Source organism: Lactuca saligna, chromosome 5 (genome assembly GCF_052625555.1).
Source record: "Lactuca saligna cultivar CGN05327 chromosome 5, ASM5262555v1, whole genome shotgun sequence".
Classification (NCBI taxonomy): domain Eukaryota; kingdom Viridiplantae; phylum Streptophyta; class Magnoliopsida; order Asterales; family Asteraceae; genus Lactuca; species Lactuca saligna.
The window spans coordinates 14,934,915-14,946,525 of NC_136421.1; the positions used below are offsets into that span (position 1 = coordinate 14,934,915).

At 33.9% G+C, this 11,611-nt stretch overlaps 1 pseudogene; it reads left to right on the plus strand.

Annotated features, from left to right (window-relative positions):
• The first annotated feature begins 301 nt into the window (after positions 1-301).
• Positions 302-9,700, plus strand: LOC145045078 (uncharacterized; annotated as a pseudogene).
• Positions 9,701-11,611: the final 1,911 nt, after the last annotated feature.

The following is an 11,611-nucleotide window of genomic DNA, read 5'->3' on the forward strand; positions in this document are numbered from 1 at the left end:
TTTGCTAGAGTTCTACTTGGAGTTTGCTCAACCCCAGTACTTGACCTGGAGTTTGAAGAAGATTACAACTGTCAAGTTTTTGAAACCCTACTCAGCGGGGAAGTTTGTTAACGTTCAATTCAAAGTGACTTGAGGCACCGAAGGCTCGGTTCAAAACTTCACCCTTGCTGATCTACCAAACCTTAATCCCCACGACTGGATACTCCTCAACAATATTATACTGTCAAATCCACAGGAGTACCAGCCAATAATTGACCATGTGAAGCGAATGCTAGTGTGCTACATTCATGAGGTAGCAAAGATGGACCAGGAGATTGCCTCTGCCATTCACAAGCGAACCAGGATCAAGGCTATGGGCACAGCAGGCAATGTCAACACTATGGTCAATGGGAAGATTGATACGAATTACCAAACTATTATGTTCCTCAGGGGAGAAGGTCAGAAATGTCTGTTCGCTCTCGTTGACAAACACCTCTTCTCAACATCATGCCTGGAGCATATCTTAGATATTATTCAGAGGTGTGATCAAAACAATGCTGCTGATAAGAAATTATTCACTGACATGCTGAGGTGGTACATACAGTTTCGACAGACACTTCTCGCAATAATTCCTCGTCTGTTCAAAGTAATAAAGATAGTGAATCCAACATAGAAGAAATGATATCTCGCATCATTTGATGCAAAGGGGTAGATGGTTGGGATTATTAGATTGAGTCATGGGCTCGGTCCTTAGCCCAGTTTTGATTGTCGGTATTGGGCCTATCCAACCATGCATGTTTTGTACTAGGGTTTAGTATATAAGTTGCATGCATGCAGTCTTAGATGTTATCGCTTTTATTATTTAGTTTCTCTGAGTTTTGTAAACCCTAGCTCGCCTCTACAGCGGAAGTTCTTCATCGAGCTCTGCTGAGGCGTGACTTTATTTTGAATCATAAGCATACATTTGATTCCATCATGTGTTCACTTTCATACTGTTTTTGACTTGTTCGATTTCCATAATCATATCTGTGAAAGATTTAATCGATCTAGAGTTTTATTCTCATCAAGCAGACTTCGAGGGCGAAGTCTAAGACAAGTGGGGGAGAGTTGTAACGCGCCATTTTTGGTATGTGATTTAAATAAAGTAATTTTCAATTCTTAAGGGGTACTCGACGAGTTTGTATCCTAACTCATCGAGTAGGGACGGGTTTTGCACGCGTTTTAAGTTGGCTACTCGACGAGTTCATATTCTTGGACTCGGCGAGTCTGCCAGTCTGGATGAAACCCTAATTTCAAGGGTTTGCACCATATTTAAACAACATTATGCGCCCCAAACCAGCCTCCATCACCCTCAGAACGTCCCTTACTAAACCCTTGTCTCCCTTTAAGCATTCTTGGAGTATTTCTCATTTTGTGGAGGATTTTGGTGCATTTTGAAGTTAGAAGAAGAAGAGAGAAGAGGGGTTTTCAAGAGGAGCAAAAGAAGATCTGAGTTTATTGTGTCATTCCAGCTTCCATTAAGGTATAAATCTCAAATCTTTGCTTGTCATCATGTAGATCTCCATAAAAGCTTGCTAGTGTTGTTTTTGAGCCATTTTCTAGACTTTGAGGTCGATTTAAGAGTAGTTAAGATGAATGGGTTTTAGATCTAAGCATTTCAGGACTCCTTAAGCTCAAGGTTACCACCTTTATTGAGCTAAACACCCATTCCAAACCTAGATCTCCTCTTTTAGCTCTTTATTGGGCATTTTAGCTTCTTATGTGCATGAATGAACGTAGAGTTAGAAACTTTACGTGTGAAACCAGTCCTAGGAACCCATATCTATAAATTCGATGCATTGGCATCGAGAAAAATCAACTGTATAGTAATGGCATGCTTGGGACTTGGCGAGTTGTTCTTCAGACTCGGCGAGTCGAGTCGCGAGTCCCCGGTTTTTCCCTGATTTGAGAGTTTAGGGTGAATTAGTGAGTGGGAATGGACTCGCTGAGTTAGAGTTCAGATATAGTGACGGATGGACTCGGCGAGTCCGGTCAACGGAAAGTTGACTTTGACTTGAAAGTTGACTTTGACATGGTAAAATAGTCATTTTACCTTGAGGACAGTTATCAGTACCTGATCTAGTGTTTTGGGATTTGTAGCCGGTGAGTTCCAGAGCAGCAGTCAACCAGTTTTAGAGTCAGTATCTCAGCAGCCAACGTTATGAGGTGAGTTTTCCTTCCAGTAGGAATGGGTCTACGGCCCCAATGTCGGCCCGTCTAGTTAGAAGTAGTACCGAACTTCAGTACGATGTAGTAGTTAAGTGTGCTTGATGTCTTTGTGATTCAAGCATGTCTTTGTGTTATGTGTTCCGGACTTCGGTCTGATGCAGTATGCAGTATGTGTGTTCATGTTAGTTTATATGTTTATGCTATGCGATGTTCAGTCAGTGTTCGAACTTCGGTCCGATGCAGGGGACGGGGTCCTAGTCAGTTCTGGACTTTGGTCCGATGCAGTTTCCGGACTTCGATCCAATGTAGAGGGCAAGGCCCTGGTTAGTTCCGGACTTCGGTCCAATGCACTTTCCGGATTTCGGTCTGATGCAGTGGGTGAGGCCCAATAATTTGTTATATGTTATTGTATGGTATGTGGTAGTTTGAGGGAGCTCACTAAGCTTCGTGCTTACAGTTTCAGTTTTGATTTCAGGTACTTCCGCTAGTAAAGGGAAGAGCTCGGGTTGATGACATTGCACACACCACAACTTCAGTTTTATCCAAGGAGTTTTATTCAAATATTTTTATATGATTGATACAGTTTTGTTTTCACACAGTTACTATGACTTTTGAGTTACTCATTCCATGGTTCTTATTATATATGACATTCAATGATGTGATTTTTAGTAATATTAAAACAAAAAATTTTGGATCGTATTTTGGGTCGTTTCATTTTATCTGGTCAACAAGTCATCTAAATTTCAAAAATTACACCTTTAGCCTAGAATTTAAATTTTATTACGAATTTGGTCCAAAATTTACACTATTGGCCCAAATTTTAATTTTTATTACGAAATTTGTCCAAAATTTACACTTTTGGCCTAGATTTCATAATTTTGTTATGAATTCATCCTAACTATAGTTTTTTTACAACATTTTTTCTAAAAAAAATCAAATATGTCTTTTCTTTAAAAAATCATATTTACACAAAAAATGAACATATTTTCACATAATTTTTTTTTTTCTATATAAAAACTTTTTTGTGTACGAAATACCTATTTATAAAAATATGTATTTATTAAATACATAAATATATACAAATCCGTTATATATATATATATATATATATATATATATATATATATATATATATATATATATATATATATATATATATATGGTTTCCCCCTGTGTATGTTCAGCGTACGCATGGGTACGCCAAGTGTATGTAGGGTTCACCCCGATGCGCGCATGCAAGGTGTATGTCGTGCGTACCTAGTTTACGTCGTGCATACCTAGTGTACGCCCAACATACTCATGGACCCTTCATGACGTTTAACTAAATAATGGCTTAATTTCATACCTGGCGACTCGCACGTTAGACAATGAAATCTAATTTGCTTTAGAATATGGTAACTTATAACTTTGAAATTAACCTATTTTGATAGATTATTTTGGGTTTAAAACAAAAATATAATTATAGCAATAAATTTTGTTTTTTAATTTGAAAACGCACATTTTTTATCTGCGATCAAAATTCCTTTTGAATTTTGAATATGAGTTATTATTTTATGGTATTATTTCTTATATAACTATTATTTAGAGTATGCATTTAGAAGGATAATTTAATTGGCGATAATTTAATTCTCAAATGATGTTTTTTTTATCAAAAACATGTTTGTATATTTTTTTTTATAAAAACATGTTTGTATACATTTGTTTATAAAACGATTTGAATATATTTTTATAAAATACGTACTTTTATAAACTTTATATAGAAACGTGTTGACAAAATTGCAAAAATGGTCGCTGTGGTTTGTCAATTTATGTAGGTAAGGTCCAAAAAAAACTTATTAGCAAAAAAAGTCCCTAGTTAATGGTTTTTTTTTTTGTGGTTTTGGTCATTAATTCATTAAGTTTAACATCATAGCTGTTAAGTTTTGGCAAATGATGGATTTACCCGTGGGACTATTTCTACACTTTTATCTTTTTACCAAACTACAAGGACCAATTATACAATTATTCTTTTTCATTTTATTGAAATATTAAATAATTGAATTACTTTTTTCATTTTAACTTTTTACTTATTGTATTATTTTTTTTATTGATTTATTATATATTAGACAAAACTTCAAAAATGATCCCTGTGGTTTTTAAAAGTATCAAGTTTAATCCCTAAGTTCAAAAAACCTCACAGATGGTCCATGTGGTTTCAAAACTTTTAACATTTGGTACTTTCGGCTAACTCCGTTACCATTTAGCCGTTAAGTAAGTGGTATTTTTGTCATTTAACTACCCAGGGACCATTTATGATGTTTTTTATTACTTTTTTAAAAATAAATAAATAAAATTTAATATACAAGGGTCCCACCTCTCTCTCTCTCTCTCTTTCTCTCTCTCTCTCTCTCTCTCTCTCTCTCTCTCTCTCCAATTCATCGGTGGAAGAAACAACCACCGAAGATTTATCTTCTTTGACTCAAGAACATGTAACACTGCAGGGAAGAACAACAAACTGAGGAGCTCCATCTTTCCAACTTCATCAATCACAAACAGGTATGTATCTTCTTTGACCTGAAAATAAAATCGAAAATCAACTTCTTACTGAGAAATTGGAGATGAAGCTAAACGAACCTGTAACTCGGGCAAAGCTAATGATTCGAATGATGCTACATCGACTCTGTATCTTCCCACAGTAGGCCATCTAATGGACGCTACATTGCCATGAAAAACTTAATTAAAACCTAATTCAACGTTGAATGATAAAAAGATATGAAGAAATGGTTACCTGGAATTGTTAATAGGAGCAAGTAGAGCAGCGCGACCATCTAACATAACCACTTAAAACCCTACCCTTTCGCCTTCTTGTCTGATCTCACCTATTTTGTATCTCAAATTTCATGAGTAAACGAAGGCGAAAATAAAAACATATTTGAGCGATGGAAGGGTGTGGAATGATAGAACATTACGAGTGAAAAACCCTTGTATTTTCAAATTAGGATAGGAAGTTCTGAGATTCTCCAAAACCCTAGCGATCAGAGTGGTTTTACCCATGCCCTGCAGAGTCGAAGGTATACAAAGGCAATTCAAAACAATTTCATATTCAATTTGATTCATGAAGATATTGAATCAAATGATGAATGAGACATGGAATCTATACAACTTACAGGGAGCCAGTGACGAGAAAGAATTTTATACAACTTACAGGAGAGAGAGAAAGAGAAAGAGAAAGAAAGAGAGAGAGAGAGATAGAGAGAGAGAGAAAGAGAGGTTGGACCCTTGCATATTAAATTTTATTTATTTATTTATTTATTTTAAAAAAAGTAATACAAAACCTCATAAATGGTCCCTGGGTAGTGAAATGACAAAAATACCCCTTACTTAACGACTAAATGGTAACGAAGTTAGCCGGAAGGACCAAATGTTAAAAGTTTTGAAACCACAGGGACCATCTGTGAGGTTTTTTGAACTTAGGGATTAAACTTGATATTTTTGAAAACTATAGGGACCATTTTTGAAGTTTTGTATATATAATAATAAATATTATTTTTAATATATTATATTTATATGTTAATAAATATTACTTTTTTATTATTAATTTTTTTTAATAATTTTTTTTTGAATTTCTTTTTTATTGCATTAATTCTTTTTTTGTTGGATTATTATATATTAATAAATATTATTTTTAACATATAATATTATATTTATTTATTAGTAAGTGTTATTTTATTAGATTATTAAATTCATTTAATTAATTTTTTAAATTTTTTTAATTTTGTTATTTGTTTTTATTGTATTATTATATATTAATAAATATTATTTTTAATATATTATATTTATATATTAATAAATATTACATTTTTATTATTAATTTTTTTAATTGATTTTTTTTTGAATTAATTCTTTTTTATTGTATTATTATATATTAAACAAATATTATTTTTAGCATATAATATTTATCTGTTAGTAAGTGTTACTTTATTGGATTATTAATTTTATTTAATTAATTTTTTTATTGCATTAGTTCTTTTTATTGTATTATTAATTTAAATTTGTTATTTTTAATTATAATAAATAATATTTTTTTAATTGTTTTTTTTTAATTTCTTTCTTTATTGTCTCAGATAAAAATACCAAAAAAGTCATACCCACCCCACATTCTCTAATTTATCTTAAATATTTGGAAGATAACATATTTTGGACAACACAACCACCATCACTCAGTCACAACAAACCACTATTGAGTCGTCTCCAACTCTGTTACTATATATATATATATATATATATATATATATATATATATATATATATATATATATATATAAATATATAAGTTCAGTAATTATTCACTAAGTGAGATCATCGTGTGTATTTTAGTTTTTGTGTATTCACATATATCTAAATTTGTTATTTATTTCAATAAACTTATGATTTTAACATATATAATTTCCCTAAAAATATTTCTACATGAATTACCAAATCTGAGTATTTGCTACTCGGCGGTCGGTCCAACAAGTACCAAATAACGAGTTTTACAACTTTGTCACCACCTATAGTGGCTATGGTGGTTTGAAAACCCTCGACCTAACATTGTTGTCATCGATGGTGGTATCCGTAATGAACGTTCGGATGGAGGAAGTATGTTTTCTCACTACTAGAAAAAAGGCCTTTTACGACGCACAAAATACGACGCTCATTGATCTATGTTACGCAAAGGAGAGTGACATTAGAAAAATGTCATCTCTTCAAAAAATTTAAGGATAGAAGACACGCATTATTCTGCGCCCTTAAATTAGTGTCTAAAAAAACACGGAGGGCACCTATAATAAAATGCGCATCGTCTAAGGATGTCGCTTTATATTTTTTAATGGAACGCGCGTTCCATCCTTTAATAGTGGGGGAAATGGGGAAATGAAATTCTGAAAAAATTAAAAACCCCGCCATGCTCTCCTCTACCTTCTTTCAATCGTTCTTCTCTCTCTCTCTCTCTCTCTCTCTCTCTCTTTCTCTCTCTCAATCAAATACCAAAAATCGACTATTGTTGGAACTAGGGTTCCGGTTCTTAGTGAAATCGAAGGTTTTTTGGTCACCAGGCCATGAAATTGATCAAAGGGGTACAGTTTTTGGAACCATGACTATTGTTGGAACTAGGGTTTCAGTTCAAAAACCCTTCATCTACTTCCCTCGATCTTCAGTTCCTCAAGTACTTTCTCAGCCTCTCAATCAATAGAAGAGTTGTATCACAACTACAAATTTAGAGTGATTTCCATATCAAGTAGAACAGTAGCTCCATTAAAGTCAAGGTCTTGAAACTCCATGGTCAATCACCATCAACATTCTACTTCTTTATTTGTTCCAGAGGTTTTTCTTCCTTTATTACGAGTTTTATAACCTTTTTAATCAAACTCGATTAGCCCTCGATACCTAATGTTATCATTTGCGTTGTTGCTTCTGCTCTATTCTTCTTGAAACCTCCCCACACTCTCATGTCGAAACATAATTTATGATATCGAGTTGGAAATCAATAGAAATGGCTATGAAGGTCGGTTGGGTTGGACGATTCTCTGGAGGACGAGAGAGATTTGGACATGGCAGATCGTAGGGCTACAAAGATTGAGCTTGATACCATGGAGGGTTTTACATAGGGCTACAGAGAGATTGATCTTGGTTGATGGGCCAGATACTTCCTCCTTCACCGCATTTCTCTACTCATTCTTATCACCAGGAAGATCAGAAAATGAGTTTGAATATTCAGAATGGAACGACAACTAAGTGGTAACTAGCTACAGAAATGACACATCATCCCCAAACGTTTCAAAAGAAAACAATGGAAAGAAAGGTCTATTCTCTAAGGGAAAACAGTCACTCAGCAAGGCTCTTTCACAAGCTGCTAGGTTTAGTGGGTATCGATCTCATGCATCTGGGAAAGTAAACACTGAATTAAAGATCGATGACATGAAAGAAACAAGCTCTCAATTTGACACTAATGATGGGGTTCCTGTACAAAATGTGATTGCATCTTTTCCTTCTAATAAACTTCCAAAAATGTCAGAACCTTCACAACTTATGACAGAAATACACGTTCTGATCTTTATGTTGCACTCCCTGTTCTCAGTCAAGGAAAGAAATGGGTCTTACTATACAGGTAAAACTTCATCTTCTTCATATTTTCAGTTTCACATTATTCTTGAATCTTGATATATCATTATCTTTTTTATATGTTAGTACATGGAGGCATGTCATATCTCTTTCAACCTTATATAGAAGAAGCAATCTTTGCCCTGGGTTAAGTCTACTGGTAATGTCTTGTCTTCAGTAACTATGCAAAATGTCAACTTTACCCTTTAACTGAAACTTGATTAAACATTTTCAGGTCGTTGGAGATCGTAAAGGTGCAGTGTTTGGTGGTTTAGTTGAGGCACCTTTGAAACCATCAACAAAGAAAAGATACCAGGTTTGTAATTGTTTAATTAAGTTCGTTTCTCTATATGTTGACAAAAGACTTTTCTACCCTTTTTCACTATGATGAGTAAATACTATACAGGGATCGAATGATACATTTGTGTTTACAAATACACCAGGGCTTCCTGTTATATATCGCCCCACAGGTACTGCATTTTCTTGATAATATATAAAAAAATCTTTTATAATTTTAATATTTATTTGGGATTTATTATGTTAATTGAGCATTTATTAGGGGTGAATCGGTATTTTACTCTTTGTTCAACTGAGTATTTAGCGCTTGGTGGGGGAAATCATTTTGCATTGTATCTCGATAGTGACTTGTAAGAGTGTTGCACTTGCACCATTCCTATTTTTCTTTTTGAGGGATAATATGGTAATTTGGCAATTTGCATATTTTTTTCCCCAGATTGAATGGGTCAAGTTTGGCCTCAGAAACTTATGGTAACTCTTGTTTGTCACACACCCAAGAATTTGAAGTGAAGGAAATTGAGGTGCTTTCTCTCACTTATTTTTGCAAAAATTACATTTTTGGTCCTCGAGTATGGCTGATTTTGTTCAATTTGGGTCCTACAAAATTCTCTTGCAAATTTGATCCTTATTTGAGGTTTTTGTAACGTTTTTACTCTTCGTTCCAAGTAAAATGAGTTGGGACTAAAATTGAAAAGATCAGCAATACTCAGGGACCAAAAATGGTCATCTTACTTAGAACAAGGAATGAAACTCTACAAGAAATTTCAAAGGACCAAAATTGTAAGAGAATTTTTGGGGACCAAAATTGAAAAAATGGTTCGGGACCAAAAATAGTCAAATAAGGACTAAAGTTGCAAGAGAAAACTTTTTGGGACCAAAATCAGAAAAATTAGAGATTCTCAGGGACCAAAAGTGTAATTTAATATAAATAGTTTGCATAAGTTGAGTTGATATGAATGTCAATGTGTGCAGCTGTGGGGGTTTGTATATGCTTCAGAGTATGAAGAGGCGATATCAATGTTGAGGACAGAAGCACCTGGGATATGTCGATGGTAGATTGATGATTATGCCCTTCATCTTGTATATATTTTAACATGGGTGTTCCATATCCATTGCTATGTTTGTTGAAACTTGGTTTGTTGGGTTTCAACGTAGATAACTTTTTAGATTTATGATATACTTATAAAAGATTGATAAAGCGAGGGGTTTGTGTTAACGAGTCAACGGAAATATATTTTCTGATTTAGTCAATCTTTTTAAAGAGCTACTCTTTCCACTTTTCATCCTTAACAGATAACACTTTTTATCTTTTTCTTGTTTTCTCTTTCAAATGGTGTACCTTTTAACTTTTATGGATGACCTATATAATAGTGATAACTACAATTAAACAAAGTAGCATCCACTTCTCAGGTTTATACTGCCCCTGATTCTGCCTGGTATAAAATGCCTAAGTCTACAAGGTGAGCTTTGTGGTTGGACATGCTTTTACATTGGTGTGGCTGCTGTTGCTTTTGGATGCTCTTATTATCACCTCAAACCAAATGATGGTCACCTTGTTTGTGATCGTTTGCCTGTAAGTTATATCATTCCTCATATTTAACAAATTTCAATATATAAATGATTAAATTCTCATGTTTTCTGTACTTTTTTGCTGATAGAAACCGTGAAGCTTCTGTTGGGCCACACATTATTAACCACTTATTTCTGTTTCCTCTTAAATCAAGGTAGTCTATGGGTATTTTTTTATGTGAAGCTCGTCTTTTTTGCAATGATAGTCTATGGGTATTTTTTTATGTGAAGTTCGTCTTTTTTTGACTTTTGACTTTTATATTTTTGCATTGTGTGGTTATGATTTGTTTCAGACATCAGGAATCTTAAAGCAAAATGAAGTGAATTCCAAAAGTAGTACAAAGATGGAATCACCTATTCCGATTCCAATAACCTCTTATTTTTGTCATTAGTTAAAATTTTCAGATATTAATATGAAGTGTTTTATAATTGGTTAATGTATAAAATGAGTTTGGTTTCAGGTTGATGCTAAGTTGAAGGCTGCAGTTGAGAAAGAAGTTGGTAGAATAAGAGGTTTGGTTGGATTAGCTTTTTCCACAGCACAGAAGGTTAGGGACAGGTCTATATTTTTTTTCTTGATTAAGTCTTGTTTTTGTTAAGTAAACAAGAAACATAAACTAAAAGGTCTATATTTTGTTTCTTGATTGGTTTGATGCAACAACTTCTTTACCTTTTGTCCATGTAGGATCCAGGAACAGGAAAAACACAAACAATTTTTGGGCTTCTTAGTGCCATATTACATACCAACTGAGTATCTAAGTCTCTTAACTTTGTAAGACATTGATTACTTGAGGGTATTTTTAGTAACATTGTAAGAGATTGATTACTTGAGGGTACTTATGGTATATAATGTTATATTCTTTTGTTAACATGGTCCTTAGTGCAATGAATTATCTTTATTGTTTATGGTATTTTATTTTGTATTATGAGACTTTTAATGTGTTATTTAATTTGAAAAATTAGTAAATCTATCAAAAAAGTATTTTATTTCTATTATGAGAAATTAAATGCAAATTTAATATAAAAATTAATAAATATATAATTTTTTTTAAACATTTAAATATACGATACGCAAAAATGTGTGTCATCTTCATTTATGACATGGCCTTTCTCGACAGGGGCTTTCTTGATACGCATTGCGTGTCATTAACACGCGGGTCGTAAGGTTACGAAACACGAATGCGTGTTGTCTTCCTTTATGACAGGGCCTTCCTTGATACGCATTGCGGTCGTAAACGCGCGTCGTAATTGCGCGTCGTAAATGAGCGTCGTAAATGCGCGTCGTCTCTCTTTATAACAGGGCCTTCTTTGACGCGCATTTGCGCGTCGTCTGAGCCTTTTACGACGTGCAATGAGCGTCGTAAAAGGCTGTTTTTCTAGTAGTGTCTGGGGTTTATTTTACATTATGTAGGTAGTCAACTGGTGTAGTTTTCATCGAGAA